Genomic DNA, 16,286 nt, shown 5'->3' on the forward strand with positions numbered 1-16,286 from the left:
ATGTGTTATTTTGATAGTTCTGTAATGCGCATATATTATGCACACGTGTATTCAGGTTCTGCTTCATAGAATTGCCAACCAAAACTTCTACTGGTAGCCTGATTCAGTGCTGTCTATGGTCATAACCTGCCCTGGAAGGGATAACTGATGGAAGGTTAGACAGTTTGTTCTTAAATGATTACCACAGTTAATAAGAGATTTCAAGGACCGCAGTTGTGGTCTCTGTTCAGTGCTGGGGTTTTTTTTTTAAGTCAAGTCTCTTGTTTCACCTGTTTAAGGCCTGACTTTGAAAAAGTCAAGCAGCAAGGGAAAAAAAATGGAAAACCTTAGGCCCTATTTTCTAAGGGTTGCATATTATCATTATTGACTGCTCAAGGAGAAGCAGCAGCTGGGGTGGAGTTGCACACAGTGTTACCTGGCATGCTTTTACTTCAGCTTCTAGCACTCCTCTCCAGTTATCAATGTTTGTACCTAACAGAGCTTTGACTTTCATGTTTCCTTTTCAATACAGGTCAAACAATCAATGCAGAAATACTGTTCCTCTTCAAACACTTCAGTTTTGTAGGGTACCACCGTTACTACAATCATATCCCCTGTAATTTTCAAATCATCTTTGGATTTGTTCCAGCATTGCCTTCAGTAAATTGATTTTTAACAGCAAGTGGCTTACATTGTCCATGTTTGTTCAGGAAATCTTACTTTGGCAACTTCAAAAAGTTTTAGTGAAGAGAGAAACACTACTCTGAATCCTTGCAGAGGTAAAGAACCACGTAACATTTATTCTTTTGGGGGTATTAAATCTCTGTTGCTGTTGTATACTTACACACACACACCCTTTCTTTCCAATTAAGTGTACTTTACAACTTCCTTCCTTACAGAATCTTGTTATCAACTGTAGGAACTGTCTTAATATTCATACTACCTTTTCTAGCCACCTGTTTTCATCAGCCTCTCTTACACTGTCATCACCTTTTCATTTCTGTATTTGGCTACTTACTCTTTGATCTCTTATTGGGTTTTATAAATATTCTTTCTCTGATATTTTGTCTTTGTTCTGTATGAAAGAGAATTCCTTTTTAGCACCATTCTTCCGTCATTTACTATCATACCATATATCTCCAGTTTTCTACCAGCTGTAATTTTTCCTTCATAGTTGCCATCTTTATTTAACAGCATAGTTTCTTAACTAGAACTAGATTATCTTAAGGTCCTTTCTATGATTCTAACCTTAACCTATTTTTTTTTGTAGTAAAACTAAAAATTGTAGAGGTGAAAAAATTCAGAGGATGACCTGCTTTATTATTTGACTGAATATCAAATAATAAATATTAGTATTCACTTCACACTTAATACTCAGCCCTTCAGGGCACACTGAAGCCAGCTCATGTTCAGTTTCTCATTGAATAACACCCCCAAGTCCTTCTCCATAGGGCTGCTCTGAATCACTTCTCTGATCAACCTGTAGCTGTTTCTGGGATTGCTCTGACCCAGCCGTAGGACCTTGCACTTGCCTAGGTTAAACCTCATAAGGCTGGCATCAGCCCACCTCACAAGTGTGTCAAGGTCCCTCTGAATGGCATTCCTTCCCTCCAGTATATCAACCGAACCACACAGCTTGGTGTCATTGGCAAACTTGCTGAGGGCATACTCAATTCCATTGTCCATGTCACCAACAAAGATGTCAAACAAGACCGATCCCAGCACCGGTCCCCGAGGGACACCACTCGTTACCGGTCTCCAGTCAAACATTGAGCTGTTGACCACAACTCTTTGTGTGCGATCATCCAGCCAGTTCTTTATCCACCAAGTAGTCCACCTATCAAATTGATGTCTCTCCAATTTAGAGACAAGGATGTTGTGTGGGACAGCGTCGAACTCTTTACACAAGTCCAGGTAGATGATGTCAACTGCTCCACACCTGTCCATCAGTTTGTAGCCCGTCATAGAAGGCCACCAAATTGGTCAGGCAGGATTTCCCCCTAGTGAAGCCATGCTGGTTGTCACCAAGCACCTTGTTGTTTTTCATGTGCCTTAGCACGCCTTCCAGGAGAAACTGCTCCAAGATTTTGCCAGGCACAGAGCTGAAACTGACTGGTCACTTTGTATTATAAGTAAGTACTAAAAGTTAAGGTAGCTTGCCCAAGGTATAAATCAGTGGATCAGAAGCAGAACTAGAAAATAAACCCAGTATTTACTGGAATGAAACCAGTAATTCCTGTATGCAGTGTAAAACCCAAATCAAATAGGCTATAGATCCTGTATTTTTGAATACCAATAGATACTAAGTAAGAACCTCAGTATAAAATGCTGTGAGGCTTTCACAGATTCATGTTTTGCCAGTAAGAACTGGAGTGGAATGTCTATCTCAGCCACAAACAGATCTCCATGATAAAATCAATCCTTTGATAGGGATACATGTCTGCAAGAAGCAAAAAAATGTCAGGTATTAATACTATATTAATTAGTGTCATAACATTGCCTTGTGATATTTGGAAGGGTGAACGTCTTCTCCCTGGGGGGAGGAAGAAGGGTGTAGTGAGAGCGCGGCTGCATGGTTCTGGGCTTAAAGTACAACAGAATGGAAAATCATAAAAGCACAGAAAGTCACTAGAGGTCCAAGATTAAGAGTTTCCAGCCAACATATAGCTCTCCTCCACTAAAAACACATGATCAGCACGTGTGATAGGGATTTTTCTTGTCAACTTTATTTTGTTTCTTCCTTTCCAGAGTGATACCATCAGTGGAACTCATTGTGGAAGAATGCAAGTTTTATCTTTCAGCAACCTATAGGATCAAAAATCTGAGATAGACCACCACTTTGCTTCTCTTTCCAGTAAAAACACCCCTTGCCGATAACAGCAGAGAGGGAAGCCCACCCACTGCAGTCTGTGAAATGTGAATCTAAAATACCTCACTAAATTGTTCAGTGGTATTTGACAGAGATAAGGCGAGGACAAGGGGCACCTGTGGTTTCTGTTCGTATAGCTAAGTCCAGTTTGATGCTATTCACAGGTCATTCTTTGTATGACTGACAACGAATTTTAAATTCCTATTGAGCTAAAATCTTGACATTTAGAGCATTCATTCTTTATGACGTGCTGAAGAAAAAAAATCTCCCAATTGAATTTTGACTTTTCCATTGCAGGGTCCTGAAAGGTCACTGGCCCTTTTTATTAGCTGCAGCCATTGTCAAATCTTTGTACTAGAGGGTAACAGTTAACCAGATGGAGGTTTTTAAAAGACCTGTAAGGAGTAAGGAGTCACATCATCACTATATTTCAATATTATAGTAATTTTTTGGCACTAAAGTTTGTTACATCTCTCATTTATAGCAGTGAAAATAATACAGAGTTAAAGGCATAAAATTTTAGGCCCAAATGTATATTTTTGTCATCCATACAAATATTCAGATTAAATTAAAAATTATCTATCCATCATACCCAGATGATGTGGGAATTCTTCTCCACATGCACAGGTATTAGACTACCAAATGTACAGTTTTACATTGTGTGTGTATTTCTATAACCTTCAAAACAAATATGAAAATTGTTCATAAGAAATGTAACGCCAAATTAAAATCACTAGGTAATGCTGAGCATTTCACTGTGTTGGAATTTCTGTTTCCCAGAGCACTATAAGGAAAAATACTGAAGAATGCTCTTGAGTACTGGAGCTCACCAGGACTAAAAGCAAGAAGGTACAAACGCTAATTATGATAACCATGGTAAGAACAAACAGTGCCGTAACGTGCATATCTTACAGAATTAAAGGATCACGGAACATCTGGCACTGAAAGGCACTCATCTCTTTCTGGAGATCAACTAGTCCATCATTTTTCCTCAAGGCAGGGAGAACTGGAGCAGGCTGTCTTTATCACCTCCATTAAGTATTTGCACACAGGGACAAGTTTCACCTGAGTAGTCTCTTTTCCAGACTGAGCAGCCACAGCTCTCAATCTCTCACCATATGTCAGAGGCTCCAGTTCCTTCATCATCTTTTTGGCCCTTTGCTTCATTATATCTCTCTTGTTCTGGGGAGCCCAGAACTGGACTCAGCACTCTAAATGTGTCTCACCAATGCTCAGCAGAAAGGAAGGATCATCTCCCTCAAACTGCTGGCCATGGTCTGTCTAATGCAGCCCAGGATGATGTTTGCTTTCTTTGCTGCAAGGGTACTTTGCTGCACATGGTCAATTTGTACATCAGCATCTTAAGACCCTGTGGGTCTTGTGTTGTCCAGCACTTTCTTACTTGATTGGAAGTCATATCCCAATTAACATTTTAATTTCTCAGCAAGTTACGCAGCCTGTTGCTGAAGATACTTTTGCCAGAATTTAGCGGGTGTATCCCATCTCTTCCTAGTAGTTCTTGATCCTGAGAAAGGATCCAATCGTTATAAAAGTCACATCTCTGTTGCTGACACTAGAAGAAAACCAGCTGTTAATCCACAGGATTCATCCACTCCAGCCAGCAGGATTGAGAAAAAAACCCAACCATGTGGGACTTTAGCCTCCATGCCATCCACCCTCTTCCCCAGAGTCATCTGACCTAGAAGTGCTATGACCTAGTGCAATGTTTATAAAAGTTGAATAAGTATCCATTAGAAAATATCTACGTAACTAAAAAGAATACGATTATTGACAATGCCGGCTTGTATACACATAGATGTTTCCTGGCATAGATATTCCTGAACTAAATATTATGCCATACTTCTATTACTCTTAGCTCCCATGTGGGCATCTTGTGTATGGAAAACTGCTATACTGTTCCTAAATAATTATTCTAGAATAGTTGTTGACAATTAATCCAAATAAAATTATTTTGAAACAGAATGCCCTTAGACTAATACAGTGATAGCAGCATAAATTATAGATGTGCCAGGAAATACCTATTTGTAGAGGTATGAGTAACAACGATGTAAGAGTTTCTTTTTTTTTCTGTTGATTTGGTTTTGGGGATTTTTGGTTTTTGGTTTGTTTTTTTTTTTGTGATTGTGGTGGTGGGTTTTTGCTGTTTTTGTTTTAATGATGAGGTAGAGATTTGATTCTGTGGTACATGAGAATGCAAAATCTTAATTCTAATGTCACTGGGATCATTTTATATTATTATCTGTGTCACTGTTCATTCAGAATAAATGGCTTTGCAGATTGTTCCCTATGTTCTTTTGAGTGATTATTAACTCTGTCATATACAGGATCATGTAAAATTTCAGAGCTCAACACACAGTAAATGACCATGATTAATGCAGCTTATTCAGGACAGATTTTGGGATCACAGCCCATGAGAGATGTCATGGTTATTGCTCTGAAATGAGTTTCCTCTGTGTTACATGTCCTTATTCTTTTATGTACGCTTTCTATTGTTTCCTTCTTCTATTGTTCTCCTCTGTCTATTTTCTCTTCTTTCTTTCAGCCCATTTCAGCATGATTGTGGAATAATTTTCCTTATATGGTACATTAAATATAAACAGCCATCTTTTAATTTCTAAGCTTTTTAAAAGAAGTGACAGAAGAGTGAAGAGCAACAACCTCATGTTATCATTGTAGATGTTCCTTTTGTTCTGAATAAAATAAAAAAGGTTTAAGAACCTGAGGTCCTCTAATTTTATTTGATAGCTTATCTAATAACAAACCATTTGGTATATTTCTATACCTGTGTCAATTCAATGTAAATAGCATTTTCTTGTCATTTCAGCCAGCCTTAAAGAGGACACTGTCTCCCACAAATACTTTACTATGGCAGCCTTTTAAATTCTCTAGAATTCTTTGATACCTTTAACTTTTCTTGATACAGAAACATTTGAAACTCAGTCAAGAGTAATAACCACAGCCACATCTTTTGTTCTTTCGAGGATACCTCTAGGTTTTACACAGTATATTTTTCTTGTTGATAGATTGAAGTACTCTGTTCTGGGGATTAAAGACAGAATACACTCTCTGTTTTTTAAAAGTTCTTTGCTGATATAGGCATTTAGTAGCAGATCTAACAACTTGATTCTTCAGAAAAAGAAATCACACAAACTCGCTCTTTAGAGAGGGCTATCTGTCATTTAGTGCAATAGGAGCAGCAACAGCTTATTCTGATCTTATCGTCAACAGTGAAACCAGCAACCCATTTCTGGAAATTAACACATCGAAAAAAAAATCAAACTGAGTAGCCAAGTGTTTGGATATCTTCCTTGAATTTTATAGATAACATTTTGAGTTGACTAATATTAATGCAGTATAGTATTAAGAAATTATAACAGGCATCCCAAAAAGAGAGACCAATAAATACTACTAAAAATGCCTGAGTAACAAAAAAAGACAAATGTCTAATTTTCTTGATGATCCATAGAATAGTAAAATTCAAGTAATCATGAGACATATAATATTTTTTAAAATACAGTCAATTGAAGATATTATCTCAAAAACTCTTTAGAGTCATATTGAAATCATAAGAAATTAAAATAAAACATCAGAAAATAACAAAATGTGTTAAACTATGTGCATTGGAAATTACCAAGCTGTGAAACAGATCTGGTTATTTTAATAAAAGATGGTAGTTCGTACCTATCCCAGACTAAAGTAATTAGGGAAAAATATCTGAGGATGGCAATTCTATAGCACAGTTATGAATACTATATAATATTTTATTAAACATCTCTATTTCATTTAAAATTAATGTCTGTTGAATTCCGTAGGTTTCAAAAATACTTAATTCTTCAAAGACAAAATCTTAATAATCCTTGATCCAAACAGGAGGATGCATCCTATCCAACTTTTTCTAATTGAAAAGTCAGATTCCTAATCTAAGTCAAATATTTATGATTATATGGCTAATGGAGAGAAATGTGAGTTCCAAGTCATAATTCTCTCTGTGAACCTTTGCCACCCATCTTGAATAACTGCCAGCTGGAGTTGCCTGAGAGAGCCTAACCAACTGTTTTGGACTGAGCATCTAACTTAAATAGCCTGGGTGTGCCTCAGTTACATTCTAATTTCCGTCTTCTCTTTTGGTTCTGAGAATTTATAACATCTTTTTTATTGATCTCCTTCAAATATTTCTTGAGTGATCTTTCTGCAGCTCAATCAGCAGTGTCAGACAGGCTCATGGTTTTAATGATAACATGAAGCTGCTCCACCTTTTGCTTACTGAAGTATGCAGTGGGTTGTCCTATCAATATGTACTCCCTATGAAGCAGAAAAGCATTATTATCAACAACAGTGTCTTACTCTCATTCCTCTCTTCCCTTCTCAATTAACACCAGGGTCAAGCCCAACAGTTCAAACAGAAAAGACTGTATTTTGTTCTTTTAAAGAGAAACACCAGTTTTAGAAAGAAGGATTTATTATTGATTAGCTTGAGAATCCTTAATCATATAATTTGTTATTTGTGGTTTGTTGCTCTCCAAGTTATCATATAGTTAAAGCATATTCTGCACTCTGGAGAAAATGTTAACCCCAGTTACATTTTTGTGAAAGACTTGCATGAAGACAGAAAACTTCAGATAGGCAGGAAGGTATCCTGACTCAGGACTTCATTTCATGTTTTATTTGCATTTAATTCTCTGATGTGATTTTATAGCAATGCAATATTTGGACAAGTAAATCTCTATTCTTATCCAGGGAAATGTAACAAATTAATAATATTGAAACAGCCTTCCAGCATCTAAAATGTGTCTACAAGGATGACAGAGAGGGACTTTTCATTAGGGACTTAGAAATAGGAAAAAGGGTAATGGGTTTAAACAGGGGAAGTTCAGGTTAGATATAAGGAAGGAGCTCTTTACTGTCAGGGTGGTGAGGCACTGGAACAGGTTGACAAAAGAAGTGGTAAAAGCCTCATCCCTGGCAGTGTTCAAGGCCAGGCTGGGCAGAGTCTTGGGTGATGGTGACATGATTTAGTGTGAGGTATCCCTGCCCATGGCAGTGGGGGTTGGAACTAGATGATCTTAAGGTCCTTTCCAACCCTAACTATTCCATGATTCTATGATTTTATTACATAGCTTTAAAAATTAAATTACTTTTTTTTGTGTGCTCAAACAAAAAGATTGGATATTAAAAAAACAGGATTCCTTTACAAATTCCTATTTTTCACTTAGATATGATATTTTAAGGGACTAGATTTAGGCTGAGTAGGACTAGAAATTTTGACTTTTTGATGCATTATTGACCTCTAGATAGTTCCTGCTATCTAAAAATTCACATTCCTTTATTTACTTCCTGTTGTCCGTTAACGTATGATAGTCTAAATCCTTCTACACTGGGGTTCTTCATTTCTTCACTTTCTTTAAAAAATAAATCAGTTACTAAAGTAAGAACAGTGACCTTAAGCATTAAATTTAAACTCCGTTTCTGTTTGAAGTGTACAGCGATGATTACTGATGTTTAGTAACTCAGGTGTAGTTACTCTTGCACATAATCCTATTCTTTCCTCAGCTTTATGACTTTATAAGCTTTGTCAGACACTTGCTTTTCCTAAGAAGCTAAAATTAGCTCCTTTTCCTATATCAAATATACAGTCTGTGATTTCAGTCCCCTTCTGACCTCTTTTAAAATTTGCTCATATTCTTCAGGAGTCTGCTTAAGCTTAGAAGTCACAACAGAAGTTAAACTCCTATACTCATTACCTAAAAAATATCACTGATTGGTATTTTACCCCTATAACACAGATACCCCAGCATATATTTGTGTACTGGGATATTCAGCTAGTTTTAAATCATTAACCTCACTGTCTGCTCAGCCAGGCCATACTTTAACAGCTTCTATATGAGGATGTTCATAGGAGACAGTGTAGAAATGAAAGGAAAAACGTAGCTTCAACCTCAACCAAGCAGCTTATCATTTTCTTTCATAAGCAAACAAGAGATTATTAGCATGAACATGATTTTCTAGCCCAATAGCTTGGTCACTCACCTGGATGATGGAAAACTTGCAACTGATTCCTGCTCTCAGAAGGAGCTCTTGCATATTGATGTTAAAGAGACATTGGATAAATTATTAGAATGGTTTCAGGTTTCCTAGGTAAAGCAAAGCAAACCTTATTCAAATTTAGTGGACTAGTCATGCCCCATCAAATTAATGACAAAATCTTGTTTTCTCTTAAAGAAATTAAACCTTTTTCTAGAAACATGACTGTAACGGGCAGCCAGTCATTTGGTTCTGGCCCATATCATGTTAAGCAAAACCGATATATATTCTACTTTATAATGTGAACAAGTATTTTTTAACTCCAGAATTCATTCATATGCATAATAAAACCTCTTGCAATATACTGTGTAGAAGTAGGTTTACATTCAGAAAAAGGACCCTTGGTATGCATCATATAACTGTAAATGTTTGAGCAAGATGTAACATCTGAAACCTTAATGAGTGGAACTCTGTTGACAGCTGGCAATTCCTGAGATTTCTGTAATTAAAAATAATGGTATACTAGAAAATTTACATAAATTTCAAGAATGCAGAAACCTGCATGTTTCATATTAGAATTTGGAACCACTCAGAACCCTACAGAATTAATTTTCTAAATACTAGAATATACCTATATAAGGGCAGTGTATTCTGTATTTCCTAATGAAATTAGATATGCTTTTATCCTTATAAAATATTTTCATGTGAATATGTGCCTGACATAAATAGGAGCTGTAGGAGTGACAGGTTATGCATCTCAAAATTTCCACTGGGAATTATAAAGTTCTTCAGTACTGCACAAGCTATACAGAAGGGGAAAAATTTCTTGACAGAACTAAAACATCTCTTCACTATTTAATTTGCATTCACATTTCCATTTTATTGAGTAATAAACAGAAAATGAAACAGCAACAATAACAAAACGAATAGGCAGAGTTTTTTGATTAGAAAGAATGTGTTATAAACACCACAGGAAGGTATGTTATTCTATACAAAGTTAAGAAGTTACAGACAACTGTTTTCAAAATACAGCTAAAATGGATTAATAGAATGCAAGCTTTCAAATAAAATAGAGTGCCTAAAACAGGGGTGCACAAAAAGACACAGCAGTTCCTTTTACTGTTTGATCTGATCAATTTTTTGGCTTTTCAGCTATTTGCACTTCATATACTTTTTATTTTTATATCATGGTTATATGTTATTGAAAGAACCACTAACTAAGCCACATTTTAGAATGGGATGCATTAAACAACAGAAAAAATGTCATCAGAATTACTGTGGTTTCCCAGAATAATGAACCCCTAAACAAAAAGAACTGGGCACAAATGAATGAGAGATGTTTGATTCAGCCACCTCCATTCTGCTTGTTTTCCTTCACACTGGGTACATTAGGACTGTTTACAGGGACAGTTATTGCATTTTAGCAGATACAATACAGCCAAAGGTATTCAGTTAGCCAGATAACTTCTGTCATTGGCCTATGTCATTTATAGATATGATTCTTTTCAAGTTTCTCAAACATGAGTGATTCTGTTGGCCATGTATTTTAACCGTAGAACCATAGAGTCATAGAATAGTTAGGGTTAGAAAGGACGTTAAGATCATCTAGTTCCAACCTCCCTGCCATGGGCAGGGACACCTAACACTAAACAATGTCAACCAAGGCTCTGTCCAACCTGGCCTTGAACACTGCCAGGGATGGAGCACTTACAGCTTCATTGGGCAACCTATTCCAGAGCCTCACCACCTTCATAGTAAAGAACTTCTTCCTTATATCCAATCTAAACCTCCACTGTTTAAGTTTTAACCTGTTACCCCTTGTCCTAGCGCTACAGACCCCAACATCCCTGTAGGCCCCCTTCAGATACTGGAAGGCTGCTATGAGGTCTTCATGTAGCCTTCTCTTCTCCAGACTGAACAGCCCCAACTTTCTCAGCCTGTCTTCATATGGGAGGTGCTCCAGTCCCCTGATCATCCTCGTGGCCCTCCTCTGGACTTGTTCCAACAGTTCCATGTCCTTTTTATGTTGAGGACACCAGAACTGTACACAGTACTCAAGTGAGGTCTCACGAGAGCAGAGTAGAGGGGCAGGATCACCTCCTTTGACATGCTGGTCACGCTCCTTTTGATGCAGCCCAGGATACGGTTGGCTTTCTGGGCTGCAAGCTCACACTGCTGGCTCATGTTCATTTTCTCATTGACCAACACCCCCAAGTCCTTCTCCACAGGACTACCATGAATTTCCTTTTTGCCCAACCTGTAGCTGTGCCTGGGATTGCTCTGACCCAGGTTTAGGACCTTGCACTTGGCATGGTTAAACTTCATGTGGTTGGCATCAGCCCACCTCACAAGCGTGTCAAGGTCCCTCTGGATGGCATTCCTTCCCTCCAGCGTATCAACGGAACCACAAAGCTTGGTGTCATCGGCAATCTTGCTGAGGGAACACTCAATCCCACTGTCTATGTCACCGACAAAGATGTTGAACAAGACCGTTCCCAAGGGACACCACTCGTTACCGGTCTCCATCTGGACATTAAGCTTTTGAACACAGCTCTTTGTGTGCAGCCATCCAGCCAGTTCTTTATCCACCAAGTGGTCCACCTATCAAACAGATGTCTCTCCAATTTAGAGACAAGGATGTCGTGTGGGACAGTGTCAAACACTTTGCACAAGTCCAGGTAGATGACATCAACTGCTCTATCCCGTCCATCAGTTCCATAGCCCCATCATAGAAGTCCACCATATTGGTCAGGCAGGATTCTCCCTTAGTGAAGCCATGCTGGCTGTCACCAAGCAGCTTTCTCTTTTTCATGAGCCCTAGCATGCCTTCCAAGAGAATCTGCTCCCAGATTTTGTCAGGCACAGAGGTGAGACTGACTGGTCTGTAATTCCCTGGGTCTTCCATTTTCCACTTCTTAAAAATGGGGGCTATATTACCCTTTCTTCAGTCATTGGGAAATTCACCTGACTGCCACGATTTTTCAATATGATGAACAAAAGCTTAGCAACTTCATTTGCCGGCTTCTACAGGACCCTCAGATGTATTTCATCAGGTCCCATGGACATGTGTACGTTCTGGTTCTTTAAGATGGTCTTGAACCAGATCCTGTCGTTCTGTGGGCCCAAGGTCTTCATTCTCACATTCCCTGCATCTGCCTTCCAAGACTTGGGTGGTGTGGTGAGAGCTTTTTCTGTAAACTATAATTGCTGAGCTACAGGAAAGAGCATGCAGATGATGGGAGAGGTTGTATTTCAAAAACCTGTTAAATGAAAATGCAAAAGTAAAATTATTCCTTATTAATATTTTTATTAGAAAAAAAAAAACCACCATTATAAATATAAACAGGTTTAGGAAATCTGGAAAGCTAGAATGTGTACTACCGCATGCAGGTATTTGTAACAGGACTTGTCTCAGACAACTTCAGATGTGAACATCTGAACTAATCAACTTCATGGCTCTTGAAAGACAAAGAAAATATGCAAGTTCTTCATATGACTTTAATTTAGGTACCAAAATAGGTTGGGGGAATTATGCCTTAAATTTTTATCATCTCAGTGATTATTGTATGACCATCTGAGATGTCAATAGCAGAGCTTTATAGGTCTAAAATTAAACATATGAAATATGATGGACCATACAACTGCACATCTGCTTAGTTTGAGTAGATGAGCTTAAAAGCTATTTGCTCCTAAATTTTTTCTAAAGGAGCTCACAGTTTTCTTGGGAAAAAAAAATCTAGAAATCTTCAAGTTGCATATATTACATGCCAATATATCCACAAAAAGTCCCAGTGAATGTCTTTAGGACAGGGCTTTTTTTTACATCATGCTTAATATGTGACAGAACACTATGTGCTCTTATACTTTCTGATAATGTTTTAATACTTTGATACACAATACGAAAAAAAAAACAGTGGGGGAGGAAACATTTTATTTAACATTCAAGGAAGGCAATTCAAAGAGTTTGCCTGCAATAAGAGAAGCACAAACATGAACATGGGATCTACTTTTGGAAACATCACATGCTAAACAGATAATTTTCTTACCAGTTATTGTATCAACCAATGTTTGTGTTCTCCCCTTTCAAATAACTGCATCTAGTTCTGCTATCTGCCATACATCCATGATCTTCATAGTGCTCAAGACTAAGGCTTTTCTAACCAGGTAGAATAACATCACATCCAGATTTTTTGTCCTCTCGGGCCTTCTTCTGCAGTAACAACAACAAAAGCAGTCCAGTTGAGTGGATGATAGAACAGATGCATGTGACTCTTCAACTTGCTGAAAGAGGAAAGGGGAGGAATACTAAAAATGAAGGGGTTTTGAGAACTAGATTTAGTCTGTGAAATTTAGTATCTGCATGTAAGAAAGACTTCCAGAACAGGACTTTGATACTCAGTACCATATGTGTGTATGTACTTGCTAGATAAAAGTATACAAGGAAATTAAGTATCAGTTAACAATTAAAAATGGAAGGCATTTATATTTCAGAATGCTCTGCAAAGCAGGAAGCGCATACTTGCAAATGAAGGTGGCTTTTAAAGGTTTCTGTTACAACTACTGCAAAAGAATTTTGTTTCTCTGAAAGAGACAACAAAGGAAGACAGCCACTACTTAGAAGCCCCATAAGGCAATGCGATATACAGCATAGAAGGCGGGATATTTTTATCTTGACTAAGGATGATCTTTGAAAAAGGCACATTAATTTTCAGAAAAGTAGTTGGATTTCTCAGAAAGTATCCTGCTAAGATCCAGACTGAGAAAAAAAAATACAACCAAAAAACCTAATCAAAGGAAATCATTTTAATGCATAAAAAAATACTAGTCACATAAAGAGGTGATTGCTGGAATAGTTTTACTGGCAGAAACTGACAGGACTGTGCAGTGAAAGTAATGAAATATCAGAATCATGAGGGAGAACCTCCAGTAGAGAAAGATGAGTTTATTATTTGGCTAAAGACACCAACCTGTGCTAGAAAGCTTTACATCTTCCCAGAAGTTTTTCAAACACCTAGGGTATTTAGGTGCAGGAGTGTGGTGAGCACCAAACCATAGCTAAAAACTGTATATTGAAAAGCTGTTACATATTTAATTAGTTTACTGTGTAATTCCTGTAATAGAACTGTAAAAGTGCATGTGACGTGCAATGTGCAAACATTAATGTAAAATTTAAACTTAGACCAGTAGGGAAAAACTAGTTGCTCAATGCTGGCAAAGAAGAAAAAGAAAGAAAAAGTCTTCTATAAGAAACCCCCAAAGAATATGTTTTAGTGGATCAGATAAGAAGTAATAAAGTTTGCATGTCCTATTCATTTGCATGTAATACTGCCCTGTTTCTGGTGCTAACAGTAAAAATTCCATTGCATGGGAAAATGACACAGTCCTCCTTAATAATTGCCTAACATTGTTGGGACAGGAAAAAACTTGCACAAAGCAACATGTGGGACATAAACACCATATAGGAGAAGGAATATTACTGTATGTCCTACAATGACTCTTTAAGTCAGAAAGTTACAGTTGGTTTTGCAGTTTTTAAAACAATGTCTGTTCTTTTGTGCTGAAGCAACTAATCCATTCTGAAAAGCTACTTTGGTGTATCTAAGGAAATGCTTGCCTGGACCAGTCTGTGATTCTGTCTGTTAAAATTCATGTCACAATCACAGTTTCTGTTTTTTTTTTATATATTCACCTTTCCTATGATATTGTATCTGTGTTTTTTTTTGTGGTTTGTTTGTTTTTTTTTTTTTTTGTAATTGTGTGCATAGAAATTCATCCCAATGTCTGTATGGTTAGTTTACTAGCAGGTACAAAGACTTCTGATTTTCCAAAAACTGATACTCCTATTAGAATGTGAATTCCTCCCTATCATCAGTGAGCATCAATAAACATTGGGCATCTATAAACATTCAGCATCAACATAAACTTTTCAAAAGCAGATATTTCAGTTAGAGGAATTCCTCTCTTTAACATTGTCTTCAGACAGTGGAGCATAAAATGGCTTTGAATCCTACTTTCTGCTTTTGAAGCTATGCTACCTTTGATGTTACCCTGAAAGTTAAGAGAAAGGGATGGGACCTCCACAGTATAAAATTGTGTGAGGCTGCATGGGTGTGCAGGAAAATAGGCTAGGAGGGAAATCTGACTGGAAGACTTTGAATAGTATATATATTCTTTATTGATTTGAGCTGTTAACTGTTAGGTATATGGACATGGAACCTAAACTATGCATGACCTGAGTGATTCTTTCTGGCCCAAGACTCAAACTTAACCAAATTACCCCTAACAGAGTTAGAGTAAATGCAAGCCTTTCCAAAATCTGATGACACCCCTTACTCCAGCCCATTCAGATCCTGGATGCTTCACATCTAAAGCTCCCAGGAAGGGGGGAGGAAGAGGAAAAAGATGCTCCCAGGTGCCAACCTGACCTTGGCCAAGCAGTACCTTAGGTTAGGTCCAACATGCACTAGATCGAAGAAGAGAAAATATGGTTATTTGTCCCCAAGGACAAGTGCCATTGGGCTTAAATCCATGCTTCTGGACTAGTGGATGTCATAATTTGATTTGGAGATACCCCCAGGGAGAGTCCCTGAGTGAGGATTTTTCTTGTTATTCCTAAGATCTTGGAAATGGGCAGCTCGGGCTGAGTACAAGTGGTGTGTAGGAGACAGTAACAAAATTATCTACAAGAAAAAATGTTCATTTTTTCTGTTATGCAGCATGTGACAATGAAATGTTTTCATCTTTTGTTTTCTTGAAAATCAATTATATGCACTGTTCTTGCTTTGCATAACTTTTTCTTAAGCCTCCTTTGCATTACATACTTGCTTGTACAAACACAGGTTCATACACACATGATACCACAAAATTTCCCATTGAGATCCCCAATGGCAGAAGAGTGTGAGATCCTCCATTTGTGTGGACAGTCAGTGATCTGTTTCATAAACTGGTTCATAAGCTTGGCTGTTTTCTGTTTAGCCACATAGACTACTACCCCATCAATCCCTTGCCAGACAAACCCTAACAAATCTTAGAAAGCAGCACTGGTGAGTAGACTCTGCTAACTGAATCTACAAATAAAGTTCTGATGATTCACTGAACAATCAATCCTCATCAGGAGTTGCCCAAGATGTCCCCAGATCCATTAGAAACACTAAGCCTAGACGCATGATCCCATCACATAAGACACAGATCATAGGGACAAAGTCAAACCTCTGTATTGATCCTATCCTTAAAAGTACACACATTGGTTCCCAAAGGCAGAAATCCAAACCTTAACTGTAAACCCACCAGTCCTTGTCAGATTTAGATCTGTTCCCATTCAGCTTCTTCTGCTATTCCTTACCATGTTCTGATATCCCACAGTGTACTCATATCCAACTATAACATGTCAGATCCT

Source organism: Melopsittacus undulatus, chromosome 2 (genome assembly GCF_012275295.1).
Source record: "Melopsittacus undulatus isolate bMelUnd1 chromosome 2, bMelUnd1.mat.Z, whole genome shotgun sequence".
NCBI lineage: Eukaryota > Metazoa > Chordata > Aves > Psittaciformes > Psittaculidae > Melopsittacus > Melopsittacus undulatus.